This window comes from Leucoraja erinacea, chromosome 30 (genome assembly GCF_028641065.1).
Source record: "Leucoraja erinacea ecotype New England chromosome 30, Leri_hhj_1, whole genome shotgun sequence".
Classification (NCBI taxonomy): Eukaryota; Metazoa; Chordata; class Chondrichthyes; order Rajiformes; family Rajidae; genus Leucoraja; species Leucoraja erinaceus.
Genome location: NC_073406.1, coordinates 15,315,517 through 15,329,598, shown reverse-complemented (window position 1 = coordinate 15,329,598; position 14,082 = coordinate 15,315,517). Strand labels below are relative to the sequence as shown.

The window sequence follows — 14,082 nt, the reverse complement described above, 5'->3', positions numbered from 1 at the left end:
TATCTAGGATCTAACAAAGAACATTTATTTATGCACTTTTCTGTGAGCAACATTGTGCCAAAAAACATTATCTTTCTCAAAACACTTTTAGAATTAACATTTTTTTCCAAATGATTGGAAAAGCATAAAAGAAAAAAGCACCAGAAATACTGGTTAGAAAAGCAGGGTTAATGTTTCAGGTTGTTGAAGAAATATCAATAACCTGAAATGCTAACGCTAGTTTCTTTTTCCACAGGTGCTGCCTGACTGCCTGCCTGAGGCTGCCTGCCTGAGTATTCAAAGCATTTTTTGGGGTCAATAATTTTATATGATTCACTAACATTTGCCTCAGGAGAAAGGCAAGGTCTTAAATGAATATTCCTTGTCTATCATTACTATTGTGAAGGTCGTGTGAGCTATGTAATTCAGGGAAGAGAATATTGATGTCCTGAAACATATTCACATTACAACAGAGGTGCCAGTGGTCTTAAAGTTAATAAGAGGGGACAAATATCCGTTGTCAAGTGTCTCCGAGAATGTTGTAGGAAGCTAGGGAAAAAATTATTTGTGAAAAGCATCAAGTATTTTTAACATTCAGTCATTGAACCTGCCGAAACTCTCTTCCTGCAACAGATGCAGTTCCGACGTACTATCGCTGATCAAATGTGGCCATCATTCAATGCAATCAATGTACCAAACAACAGACTACAAATCCAAAACCATTGTGTAGAGCTGTGCAAATAAAAGTATTTGCCCCTTACTTTTAATTTTAGTTAATATTCAGTCCTCTGATCCAGCAATAACATCCACCCCTTGTATTATTCACTTACTGCTTCTTAAAACTATTTCATATTATTGCATTTGGCAACCAACTTCCAGGGTATGAGTACAGATTTCATGTGGTTCATGAAGTATGTTTTACATTTAGAGCACCCAGATGATTGCATATTAAACTTAACCTGCTGTAGTAACAGGTAAAAAAATAATTCGATGCAAAGTCTAAATTGGGATGGATTGTGTACTGCGTTGCTCAAGCATACATAATTAGAAGCTGAATGACTGGAAGATTTAAACTGTTCCTTCTTTGAACAGTCTCTTCAATTTTATTAACTGAAGATTAAACCCATTAAAGGAACAAAATGTGGTGAACAGTGTGCATGTCGGGGCAAATTTGATCAACTATTTTATGCCAGTGTAAATACTGTCTTGCTTATTTCATGCCTTCAGAACGGTCTGCCAGTACAACTTGGATGGAAACACAATGGAGTAAATTGCACATGTGCCGGATGAAATCATAATGTATTGCAATAATATTGGTTTGTACCATGGAGCAAGTTTTAAATCAAGCATGGTGCACCATTGAACAGTACAGCACAGGAACAGGACCTTCAGCCCATGATGTACATTCCAAACATGATGCCAAGATAAGCTAATCACCTCAGCTGCACATGATCATAACCCAGCATATCCATATGCCTATTATACGTTAGTATCGTAACTGCCTCCACTAACAAATTCTCAAATAAAGAGGAGAGAGCAGAAGGAAGCAAATTATCTGGGGTCCTTCTTGTCCCCTGTGGAGACCCCAGAGTACATGATAACCACTGCCAGCTGTTATGTTATAAAATCGTACAGCACAGAAATGGGCCCTTTCATCCACGCCATCTGTGATACTTATCTACACTAATCCCACACGTCCACATTAGGCCCATATCCCACAATGCCTTTCCTATCCAAGTACCTGTCCAAATGCATTTTAGATGTTGTTATTGGATCTGCCTGAATTGCCTCTACTGGCAGCGCTTTCCAGATATTCACAACTCTGTGAACAATCCCTCAGATCTCTTTTAAACTTCTCCCTTTCACCTTACTGTGATCTCTAGACTTAGACTTCCTAATCCTGGGAAAATAATTAGGTATGGGTGCAATTAAAAACCTTATTGGACTCATGCAAAAACATGCAAACACAAATTATACATAAACTAAACATAACATTTCCCAAATAAAACCTGTGCAATCAAAAGATCTTTTTAGGACCGAGATGAGGAAAACATTTTTCACACAGAGTGGTGAATCTCTGGAATTCTCTGCCACAGAAGCTAGTTGAGGCCAGTTCATTGGCTATATTTAAGACGGAGTTAAGATGTGCCCCTTGTAGCTAAAGGGATCAGGGGGTATGGAGAGAAGGCAGGTACAGGATACTGAGTTGGATGATCAGCCATGATCATATTGAATGGCAGTGCAGGCTCGAAGGGCCGAATGGCCTACTCCTGCACCTATTTTCTATGTTTCTATGTTTCTATTAGTGCAAAACGCACAATCATAACAAAACAAGTCCATGGTGAAGCAAGAGATAGAACATAGAAGTGGTGACCAATCAGGTCTGTGCTGTCCATCCTGCGTGTTTATACTAATCCCACACCTTCATTAATTTCACATCCCCTTTGGCCTGTCCATCTGCCTCTTAAAATCTGTACCGTTTCTGCCTCCACTACCTCCTCTGGCAGCTCATTCCAACTGTACAAAATGTATTAACCATAAGATCCTCTTTAAACCTCCTTCTTCTCACCTTAAGCCAATGCTTTCAACTTTCAGACACACCTTGATATTGGTCTATTGATGCCACGTGTACTATGATACAATGAACATATTTTGTTTGTGTGCAATGCAATTAAATCAGATAATACTATACTGGTACAATCAAGGCATTCAAGTGCAAAGAGAAAAACATTGTTTGTAGAAATTGTAACAGCCCGATAACCTTGATTCGGTAAGTATTCCACTGACACAGAAATAATTAAAGGCACAATCAAGTAAAACAGTATCATCTCTTGAGCACTTTCATGTCAACCCATTGGCAACAAGCTCAGAATTGGCTGAAAAGCCAACTGAAAATGGAAGTCCATTTTTCCCTTTTCCAGCAGTAATTATTTGAACGTAAGTTTTAAGAATGTTCATAAACTAGGCATGATAAGCACTAACTCAGAGCTTGCCGAGCTACTCTCCCATCATGTTAGAATCTCTCTGCAGGTAAACAAAACTATTTAAACAGAAAATTCCGAAATAGCAAGCTCACTACACCCTGAGAAAACAATGTACTTACTGCACTAAATGGGGTTGTGACAAAAGGCCAAGTCAAGTCTGTTAATCAAACACTGAAGGCAATGCTGCCAAAATCAATCGTAGTAAAGACCTTGACATTTGATGCCATATGACTGAAACAAAACTGGGATCCAAATTATTTTTGTTAACTCCGCAGAAACACAGAATTAATGCACATAAAGTGATTGGCATGAAGGGAGAATGAGCTCGGTCTCTGCTTTATCATTCTTTGATCTCTGTTCTTCGGGCCCAACTTAATTTATCAATTTATGACTTTGACAACAAATGTTCTCAATAACAGATCACCAATTAAAATCAAACAAACATGTAAATTTCCAGTTTTAGCACCAAGCCACAATACGTAGATCCAAAGGAAATTAATATCAACATATAAAATTCACTCACCATATATTGCTTTGTGAAGAAGTAACAGATAGAACAAATATCCATTATTCCAGTGAGTTACGTAAAGGATACCTGTGGTAATTAAACACAGGTACAATGTTCAACGGGGACAACTGGATTCAGTCCTTCAGCGGTCAGTGAGAAGGAACCAGCGTAATTATTGATGCTACGGACTGTCACCTATAAATATAAAGAACTTGTCAGATACCAAGTAGAGCAGTAAATTCTCTAAGTCTTACTTTACAACCGAGACATCCCCTCCCCGCCATTACTGCAGATTAACACGCTTCTTTTGCCGCATCTCTATTTTGATAAAAGGTCTTTGACTGCAGTTAATTCTGTTTCTATTCCTACAGATGCAGTTTGAACTGCTAAGTATTTCCACCACTCTACTTTTTTTTCCTCAAATTTTAGATTTCTAACAACTACAGTTTAAAAGAAAATTCCCACAAATTAATATAGCTATACAGCAAGGAAACAGACCTTTGTCCCAACTCGCCCATGCCGACCAAGATGTCTAATCGAGCTAGTCCCTCTAGCCTGCGTGTGACCCAATTCTCTTCATACCTTTCCTATTTGAGTACTTGTCCAGTGAGTCTTAAATGTCATACAGTGTAACAGTACCCCGCCTCCACCACTTCCTCTGGCAGCCTGTTCCAAATACACACCACCCTGTGTAATAAAGTTGCCTTCAAGCCTCCCACCTCCTTAAACCTAAGCTCTCCAGTTTTTGATATTCCTACTGTGGAAAGGACGGTGACCATTCACTTCCTATCTAATCCCTTTATGATTTTATAAACCTCTGTAAGGTTATCTCTCAGCCTCCACTCCATGGACAAAGACAATCCTATCTGGCCTCCTCTTATAAATCAGACCCTCCAGTCCCAGTAACAGATAGAAACATAGAATATAGGTGCGGGATTAGGCCATTTGGCCCTTCTAGCCAGCACCACCATTCAATATGATCATCCAAAATCAGTACCCCGTTCCTGATTTTTTTTCTACAGTCAGCATGCCTGGGGAATTAATAATGGAATGCAAGAAAATGGCGGGTAATTTGCATCGGTCTTCACTTCAGAGGATAGAGGTCACATCCCAGGAATTGGATTCTCCCCTCTAAGGTGAGAGGGGAGAATCAACTGGCAGATTGGTTTTCATTTTCTCCAAATTCCAAAGATCTGGTGAAGGTCCGAAGAGATTGGAATACAGCAAATGCTATAATTTATTAAAGAGGGGATGGAAACAGAAAGAAGGAATCTACTAGCTAATTAGCTTATGACCAGTCAGAGAGTAAATATCAGCAGTTGCAAAAGATGTTATACCAGGGTACTTTGAAAAATTCAATGTAATTAAACAAAGTCAACATAGTTTTGTGAAAGGGAAGTCGCGTTTGATCAATTTATTGTAGTTCTTTGAAGTGACATGCGTTGCGGTTAATGGGGAATTTCCAGACAGAATGTAGCAAGATGGCAAATTGAATGTTTTCGTGGAAAATGGAACTTGTGGTGCAGGTGGTCACATATCGGAATAGTTGCTGCATTTGCTGACGATTATTTTGAATCTGTATAACAAACAAGGTGGTAATTTGGCCATTCGAGACTACGCCTGCTCTCCGAGGAGTCAATTAGTTCCACTTCTTCAATTCCCTCTCATGACCAAATTCTCTCTCCAATGCTCCTTAACTACCCGCTGATTCACCTGCCCCATCTATACCGGGCCAATTTACAGTAGCCAATGAACCAAGTCATATCTCTGGAATGCAGGAAGACACCAGAACAATTAAGGGAATCTCATGCTGTCACGGGGGAAACATGCAAACTCTGCACAGACCGCACCTAATGTCAGGATTGAATCTGGGTCATTGGAGCTGTTCAGCAGCACTATGTGCTTCCCCACTGGAGTATAATATAGAAAGTATGCATTTTTTCCCATTCTGGCAGGAAAACATCTTATATTATTAGTAATGTTTAACCAGTAATACACTGCAGAGCTTTGAGATGCAGAACGCCTGGCTGATCTTGTGCATACTTTGCAGTAGGTCCATGTAAGATTAGACAGTAATTAGGAAAGCTAACGCAATGTTATTGTTTATCGCGCGGGGGAATTAAGAGCAAGAGCAGGTATGATATTTGTTATTAAGCTTATTGATGAGCCAATATCCACAGCACAATGTACAACACTCATCTCCTTATATAAAAAGAATATTATTGAGCAGGAAGCAGCTAAGAGAAGTTTATTGGACTGATATCTGCAATGGTTGTCTTAAGACGAAAGGTTGGACAGGCTAGGCTTGGAATTCAAATGCAAACCTCTGTAGTCACTGAACTATAATCTTTCATTTGCAAAATGTGCAAACAAATGAAAAATAACCAAATTGTTGGGGGAGTTTACTAAGCAATCTCTCCACCGACAATATGCTCATTACTTCTATGACCTTAAAAATCTTAAGCAATCTGCTGTAAACATTTTGACGCAACCTGGAATTAAATTATAATTGCCTGAATGCATACGACTGCCACGACCTCATTGAAGCCACATAAACAAATTGAAGTACAGGGGGGTGAGCATTTTTCAGAGAGAGGGTGGGGAATTACAAGAGTTACATGTTGTCATATGTATTGAAATGGAACAATGACATTCTAACTTGCGACAGCGCAATAAATTTGCAGGCAATTTGCAGGCACAGTACTCGATATACTAAACAACAACAGAAAATTCAATAAATAAAAAACCCAATATATAGTGCAAAACAAAACAAAGGGACAAGTTCCGAGTGCAACAAAGTTCCGAGTGCAACTGCAACAAGTGTAATTGGGAGTTTAATTGGGGTTCGTAGTGTTCAATATACTGATGGTTGTTGGAAAGAAGCTGTTCTTGAATCAGGACGTAAGAATTTTCACACTCCTTTACCTTCTGCCCGATGTCAGGAGTAAAATAAGACCGCGGCCAGGGTTTTTTGGGTGTTACAGATAGAGGGCAACACTACGGTGTCCCTGGGGAGAAGTGTAAATTAGGCCATGTGGTCATTGCATTAATGGGGCTGCAAGGACGAACACATTTAATAATGACAGTTAGAGATTGAGAACACAGCCAGAGGAATGAAAAAGTTGCAAAATTTGAGTCCAGAGAATTGCAAAGTGTTATGAAGCACAGAGTGAAGGTGGGGATGGAAGAATGAACCAGGGACAACCCCTTTGGAATGCTGAAAGGACTAGGACAGGAAGATGCGTCTGATGGTGGGTGATGTGAGGACCAAGTGAACTCTTACCCTTGTTTTCAAGAAGGAACTGCAGATGCTGGAAGATCGAAGGTACACAAAATTACTGGAGAAACTCAGCGGGTGCAGCAGCATCTATGGAGCGAAAGAAATAGGCGACGTTTCGGGCCGAAACCCTTCTTCAGACTGATGGGGGGGGGGGGGGGGGGGGGGGGGGGGAGGAAGGGAAGGAAAAGGGGAGGAGGAGGAGCTCGAGGGCGGGCGGATGGGAGGGTGGGAGGAGACAGCTAGAGGGTTAAGGAAGGGGAGGAGACAGCAAGGGCTAGCAAAATTGGGACAATTCAATGTTAATGCCATCCAGACGCAAGGTCCCCAGGCGGAATATGAGGTGCTGTTGCTCCAATTTGATGCTGCACCATAGATGCTGCTGCACCCGCTGAGTTTCTCCAGCAATTTTGTGTACCTTTGAACTCTTACCCTTGTCCTGTCCAAGAGAGGGGTGAGAGTAGCAGTGCAGGAAATGTTGTATTAAAGGTGCTATATTAATGGTGGTTCAAGAAGGAACTTCAACAGACCTGCACCTATAGTTTAGTTTAGTTTAGTTATACAGCATAGAAACAGGCCCTTCAGCCCACTGTGTTCACGCCAATCATCAATCACCCATTCACACTAGTTCTACGTTATCGCACTTGTCTACACACTCTGGGCAATTTACAGAGGCCAATTAGCCCACAAACCGACGCATCTTTGGTATGCACCCAGAACTGAAGCGCCCAGAGGAAATCCACACAATCACAGGGAAAACGTGCAAACTCCACATTGACAACACCAGTCAGGATCGAACCCTGGTGCTGCAAGGCACTGTGCTGCCCCTTAAGGCATCAGCTGAATCATCAATGTTCTGTTAACAGAACTGAGGGGAGAAAGTTTGCATTTAAACAGTGCCTTTTATACTTTTAAACATTTCATACAGATTGCAGTCAATCTAACATTTTCGAAGAGCAGATGCTGCAGCAATGCTGAGAAATGTAGTTCTGTGCGCAACAAAATCCTATAAATAGTGGTGAGGTAAGATAGGACAACCCATCCTTCTGCAGTTATTTAAGCAGCCCAATCCACCAGTGAACGCTCAGTTGCACAGTGCCAGGGGATCTTTTACATCTCGTCAAGGGGACTAATGCCTTGATTTACCATCTCTTTGGCCATACAGCCCATGCAACAATCCAGTACTCTCACAGAAGCTCTGCACTGGACAGGCCAGATTCTGTCCTGAAGATTCCTGGAATGGGTTTGGACCCATAATCCTTTAATTCAAAAACCTTTTACTGTCTTTGATTAAGATATGGTTGATTTCTTGGATTAACATCCGAACAAAGAATTTTTAACATCCCAAAGAAGAAGCCACGAGAAGGGAGATGGATTGTCATGTCTCAACTTAATGGGAGGGCCTTTAACATTTCATCATTGAGTATGTTTATACTTTCTCCCAGCTGAGTGTCTACACAAGAACATGTTTAACTTGGAGAGAATGAGATACACATTGATAGACCAGTGACCCAAATACTAACTTTTATATTTTTAAAGCCACTATTCTGGTGCTGACCAAATATCCTGCTCCTCCTTCTACTGTTGGCAAAATCAAGAAGGTGCTAGTAATTTTCACAAATCCCTTCTCATTGATTCATAGAGTTGAAGGTTCAAGCTCCTTGGTGTTACTATTACCAAGGATTTGTTGGGGACCAACTACACCTGAGCGACAGTCAAGAGGCACACTTCTACTTCCTAAGGCGACTGAAATTTGACTTGTCTCCAACAATTCTTACAAACCTCTACTGATGCACCATAGAAAGCTGGGTTGCATCACAGCTTGATTTGGGAACAGCTTTGCCCAAGATTGCAAGAAATTTCAGCGAGTTGTGGAAGTAGCCCAGTCCATCACACAGACCAGACTCCCCACCATTGACCCCATCTACACTATCAATCAGCCAACATAATCAAAAACTTGTCCCCCCCTGGGCATTCCTTCTACTCCCCACTCCCATCAGGCAGAAGATACCTAAGCTTGAAAGCACACAACACCAAATTCAGGAACCGTTTCTTCCCCTCCGTCATTAAGCTTCTTAACTGTCCTGCCATAAGTACTGTCCAATTCACCGCAACTCCATTTTGGACATTGGACTTTGTCTATGGAACTGGTACACTACAATGCTGAGGACTATATTCTGTACTCTATCTTCACCTTTGCTCTACCTATTATATTCGAGTTTGACAGTGGTACTTTTGTATTGTATCATCTGATCTGATTGGATAGTATGCAAAACAAGGCTTTTCACAATACAATCCATATAATTGGGGAAGGGCCCCACGTGGGGGGGGGGGGGGGGTCGAGATATCATAACTTATTTTTAACCCTTTCAATTGAACTCCAGCAGTTCCACAATCAACTCACAGAACCAAAATAGCTCTACCAAACCAAAGGCCAGAATATTGCCACTACAAGCAGGCCGTGACCGGGTCACAGTAAGATGCCCCAGAGGGCAGTATCAGCAGAAGGTCTAGCAAGAAGAATCTATGACTTTTGAACATGGACATCTGCCAGCTAGGAGGCCTCTTCTGGGGTCCCACACATTGGAATCAAAACAAAACAAAACAAAACCATAAGGCATGTGAAAGGAACACAAGCTGGTCTATTTTCTCAACTATTGTTCAGAGCTGTGAGAATCAGTCAACAAAAAAGGGAAGAGGGATTTGATGTCTTGGTCACAATGATCCGGTTCCCTGACCTGTTACAAACGGATTGAAAGACAGCAGGGGTTACACCTCCAGCTGCAACCTCTGCTATCAACGGTATTCCCGACTGCCAGAGCATGAAGCAGAGCCAGCTGACTTCCTCTCATGTGCCGAGTTGGACTCGTCCCTCCCCAATTACCACTTCAACCCCCAACCCAACCCACACTGACTCTCCCACCACCCAGCCCTACAAGGGCCTCACACACCCTCGCTCCCCCAGCATTCTGTCCACCCCCTCCCCGATTAAAGGGTCCCGAGCAGAGACGTCGCCCTCTTGTCTCGACAGATGTTGCCTGGCCCACCGAGTTACTCCAACACACCGTGCTTTTTGCTCACTAGCCCAACATCTGCAGTTCCCTGTGTCCACCTCTTCCTCCTCCTCTGGGCAGAGTATATCGCAGACCCACCACTATACTCTGATTGAGCCCTGCCCAGACCCCCACCACCGACCGCCCCGTCCCCGCCGAGGGCTGCCACTGCTGTTACTCGCCCCATCGTCGCCCTGCCGCTCCGCAGTCCGCTCGGGAAGGAAGCTGGGCCTCGGCCTCGGCCTCGCCGCCCGCCCGCTGGAGCCGCCGCCGCCGCCGCCGCCGCCGCCGCCTTTCACTCACCCGTCATCCCGCGCCGCGTTCCGGGGTGGCTGTTGTCGGGGGAAGCGTTAACCGGACGGAGCGCCGGCCGGTTTCAGATGCGCGTCACGGTGAAAGGTTCCGCCGGCGCCGGGACACGGAACCTCTGCACGCCTTCGCCCATCGTCTCTTCACATCTCACCCTCCTCCCAGGACTGGGCACGGTTAACGCTCTCACCACGGATTTCTCTGGATTCGCCAGAAAACAACTCGGATTAATCAATTTGTCCAGCAATTTTTGTATGAAAAGTAAGAGAAGCAAATGAGGCAGCATCAAGGGGGCGGCGGGGAGAGTCAGAGATACTGTCAGGCGGGGAAGATGGAAACAAAAGGGGGGGTTCCCACAAACATGTGGCAATTACATCTCAGTCAGGGACAAAGAGATAAAAGATGTAGCAACAGTGGTGGAGTGCAAAGCCGTCTGAAGAAGGGTCACCTATTCATTTTTCCCCCCCAGAGATGCTGTCTGGCCTGCCTGAGTTACTCCAGCATTTGTCTATCAATGTAGTTGCCTGGGAATTCACCGCAACGAGCTGCATGGGCATTGTCAGGGGCCGAAGACAGAGAAGAGAGTAAGGCAGATACGAGAGATAAAGTGAGGGTCACTCTTACGGACCAAACAGAGTTTGGGTGACCGTTTATTTCTGCTCTTGATGATTTAGTTATATGTAACGTTTAATGTTTGTAACGTTACGGATAGTAGTCCAACTGTATATGAATTTGATAATATAATTATAAAGGAATTTCAAGTATTATTGTTCCTGCATTGGATTTGAGCAAACAATTCAAATAAAAATGCCGCTCTTCATTCAAAGCATAGTCTATATGGAATGCAAGATATCTGTAACCTTTAGTTTTTTTTAATGCAAATACTTTCATTAATTCACGAACACAGCTGACAAGCTCTCTGGAGCTCGTGTTGGAGCGTTAATTTAATAGATTCTAAATTGTGAAAGTACCCTTCCTTGTCAGCTTTTCTTTTCTTGAATTCAAACCTAAAAAATCTTACAATTATTCTATATTTTAAATCCTCAAATTTTATAAGGAAGACGGGGTGGGGTGCATGAAAAATCCCTGAGATAAGATAAAGGAGGACCCTAACAGATTCTAATCAGATATAAAGCAAAGGAGAACATAGGCCACCCCAAGGATCAACCTGGAAATGGGTGAGGTTTCCCGCGGCTTCATACATAGACACCATATTGATCCTTAAGGGGACCTATTCTCTCCTTGCCTAGTCATTCTGTATTTACTGTGGATGTTGGAGAGTTCAGAGGAGGGAACAGTGATGGGGTGGAGGATCAAAACACTTAAAGGCAGATAAATCCCCAGGGCCTGACCAGGTTTATCATGGGGAAAATAGGGAAGTTTGTATCTATTTTAGCCACGAGCGAGATACTATTGGACTGGAGGATAGTTAATGTGGTGCCTTTCTTTAAGAAAGGCAGCAAGGATAAGTCAGCAAACCACATGCTTTTGTGTCTTATATCAGTGGTGGGAAATTTATGGGAATGGATTCTGAGGCAGGATTTATTTGCTTCAGGATTGGGTAGGGATAGTCCACATTGGGGTTCTGTCTGGAAATCAAATAATGTCATAAGTGATAGTAGAATTTGGCAATTTGGCCCATCAAGTCTACTCCGCCATTCCATCATGGCTGGTCCTATCTCTCCCTCCTAACCCCATTCTTCTTCCTTCTACACATAACCTCTGACATCTGTACAAATCAAGAATCTATCTGTCGTAAAGATATCCACTGACTTGGCCTCTACAGCCTTCTATGGCAAAGAATTCTGCAGAATTAAAACCTCCTTTAACCCACTCATTCCTGGGATCATTCTTGTAAACATCCTCTGGACCATCTCCAGAGCCAGCACATCCTTCCTCAGATATGGTGCCCAAAATATTCCAAATGCGGCCTCAGCATTACATCCGTTTTTGTATACAAGCCCTCTTGAAATAAATTCTAGCATTGAGTTTGCTTTCTTTACTACCGATTCTGGATGCTTTCAAGAGAGCTAAGATAGGGCTCTTAAAAATAGTGGAGTCAGGGGATATGGGGAGAAGGCAGGAACGGGGTACTGATTGGGGATGATCAGCCATGATCACATTGAATGGCGGTGCAGGCTCGAAGGGCCGAATGGCCTACTCCTGCACCTATTGTCTATCGACTTGCAGATTCATTTTTTGGGAATGCTGCACTAGCACTCCCAGGTCCCTTTGCACCTCTGATTTCTGGATTCTCCCCCCATTTAGAAAATAGTCTACACCTTTATTCCTACTACCAAAATGCATGACTCCACACTTTGCTACACTATATTCCATCTGCCACTTCTTTGTTCACTCTCCCAACCTGTCCAAGTCCTTTAGCAGAGACCCTGCTTTCACTACCGCCCTTCCACCTATTTTCGTATCATCCGCAAACTCGGCCACAAAACCTTCAAACCCCTCATCGAAATCATTAATATACATCGTGAAGAGTAGCGGACCCAGCACCAATCCCTGCGGAACTCCGCTAGTCACTGGCAGCCAACCAGAAAAAGTCCCTTTTATTGCCACTCTTTGTCTTCTGCCATAAAGCCAACTTGCTATCCATGCTAGTATCTGTCCATTGATAACATGGGATCTCATCTTCCTAAGCAGCCTAATGTGTGGCACCATACCAAAGGCTTTCTGAAAATCTAAGTAAACACCATCTACTGATTCTCCTTTGTCTGCCTGCTATTTACTTCTTCAAAGAATTCCAACAAATTTGTCAATCAAGACCTCTCCTTCACAAAGCTATGCTGCCGTCTATTTTATTGTGAACTAAGTACTCCGTAACCTCATCCTTTATAATGGACTCCAAAACTTACCAAACACCCAAGTCAGACTAACTGGCCTGTAGTTCCCACTATTCTGCTTTGCTCCCTTCTTGTGCAGCAGGGTAATATTGGCAATTTCCCAATCTGGGACCTCTCCTGTCTGGTGATTCTTGAAATCTCACTGTCAATGCCTCCACAATCTCTAAAGCCACCTCATTCAGAACCTAGGGTGCAATCCATCCAGTCCAGGTGACTCATCTACCTTTCAGCTTCCCTAGCACCTTCTCCCTAGTAATAGCCACCACTAACTTCCACCCCAACTCTTGAATTTCAGGCATGTTGCTGGTGCCTTCCACTGCGAAGACTGATGCAAAAAAGTTAATTCAACTGCTCTGCCATTTCTTTATTCCCATTATTACTTCTCCTGCATCATTCTCCAGCGGTCCAACTTCCACTCTTGCCTCTTTCTTACTCTTTATATAACTGAATAAACTCTTGCTATTCTCTTTTAAATATTATCTTGTGTTTTATATAACATTTTAAAATCTAGCAATTTAGATTTTTTTTTTTTTAAAAAGGTGACCAAGAGGACTGATTAGTGTAAATTATAGACCTTGTCAAGGGCCTTGCTAAAGTCCATGTAGAAAATGTTAAATGCATTAAATTGCAGTACCTTCATTTAAATCTTACCCCCCTCACCTAGCCTTCTAGTTCAGGACTCATCTACCCTCGAAAAAGGCAGATTTAGGGAAAGGCAAGTCTGTGGCACTAACACATTTCCATCATCTCACTGAATGCCCCTCTCATCGTTTTTTTCATTCACAACCCCACTAGACTGCAATCCGGCAGAGAAACATCGGTTACCGAGCAGCACTGGTGCATTTGGCCCAGAAAATACTATTGAAAGCTCATTTAACATTCCAACACAAAACTCCATGCACAACCCTTCTTCTGCTATGGACTTTGTTTAGATGGCATTGTGGCTTTCTAAAAGATGCCGAAGAAATACGTTTTTAATTTCTCTACTCATTTAGTGTACTGAACACTGATAATTCCATTCAGATTTGTAAGCTAATCAAAACGGCAAGCTGTAAATTGACAAAATGAAGGATTGCATTTTACCTGCTTGAAGTAACTCAGTATCTTGGAGACAGGA

The 14,082-nt window shown here is 42.7% G+C and overlaps 1 protein-coding gene across 3 annotated transcripts in view; it reads right to left on the bottom strand.

Moving 5' to 3' along the window:
* mib2 (MIB E3 ubiquitin protein ligase 2) overlaps positions 1–10,913 on the bottom strand; it is a 123,476-nt gene extending 112,563 nt beyond the window's left edge. Inside the window, exons 1-2 of one of the 3 annotated variants that reach the window (XM_055659523.1) lie at positions 10,105–10,913; positions 3,487–3,666 (exon numbers count right to left, since the gene is read on the bottom strand). The gene's annotated coding sequence lies outside the window, so the exon portion shown is untranslated. The remainder of the gene's footprint in view (positions 1–3,486; positions 3,667–10,104) is intronic. The other 2 variants (XM_055659519.1, XM_055659518.1) reach the window with 2 other exon arrangements.
* Between the last annotated feature and the right edge of the window lie 3,169 nt (positions 10,914–14,082).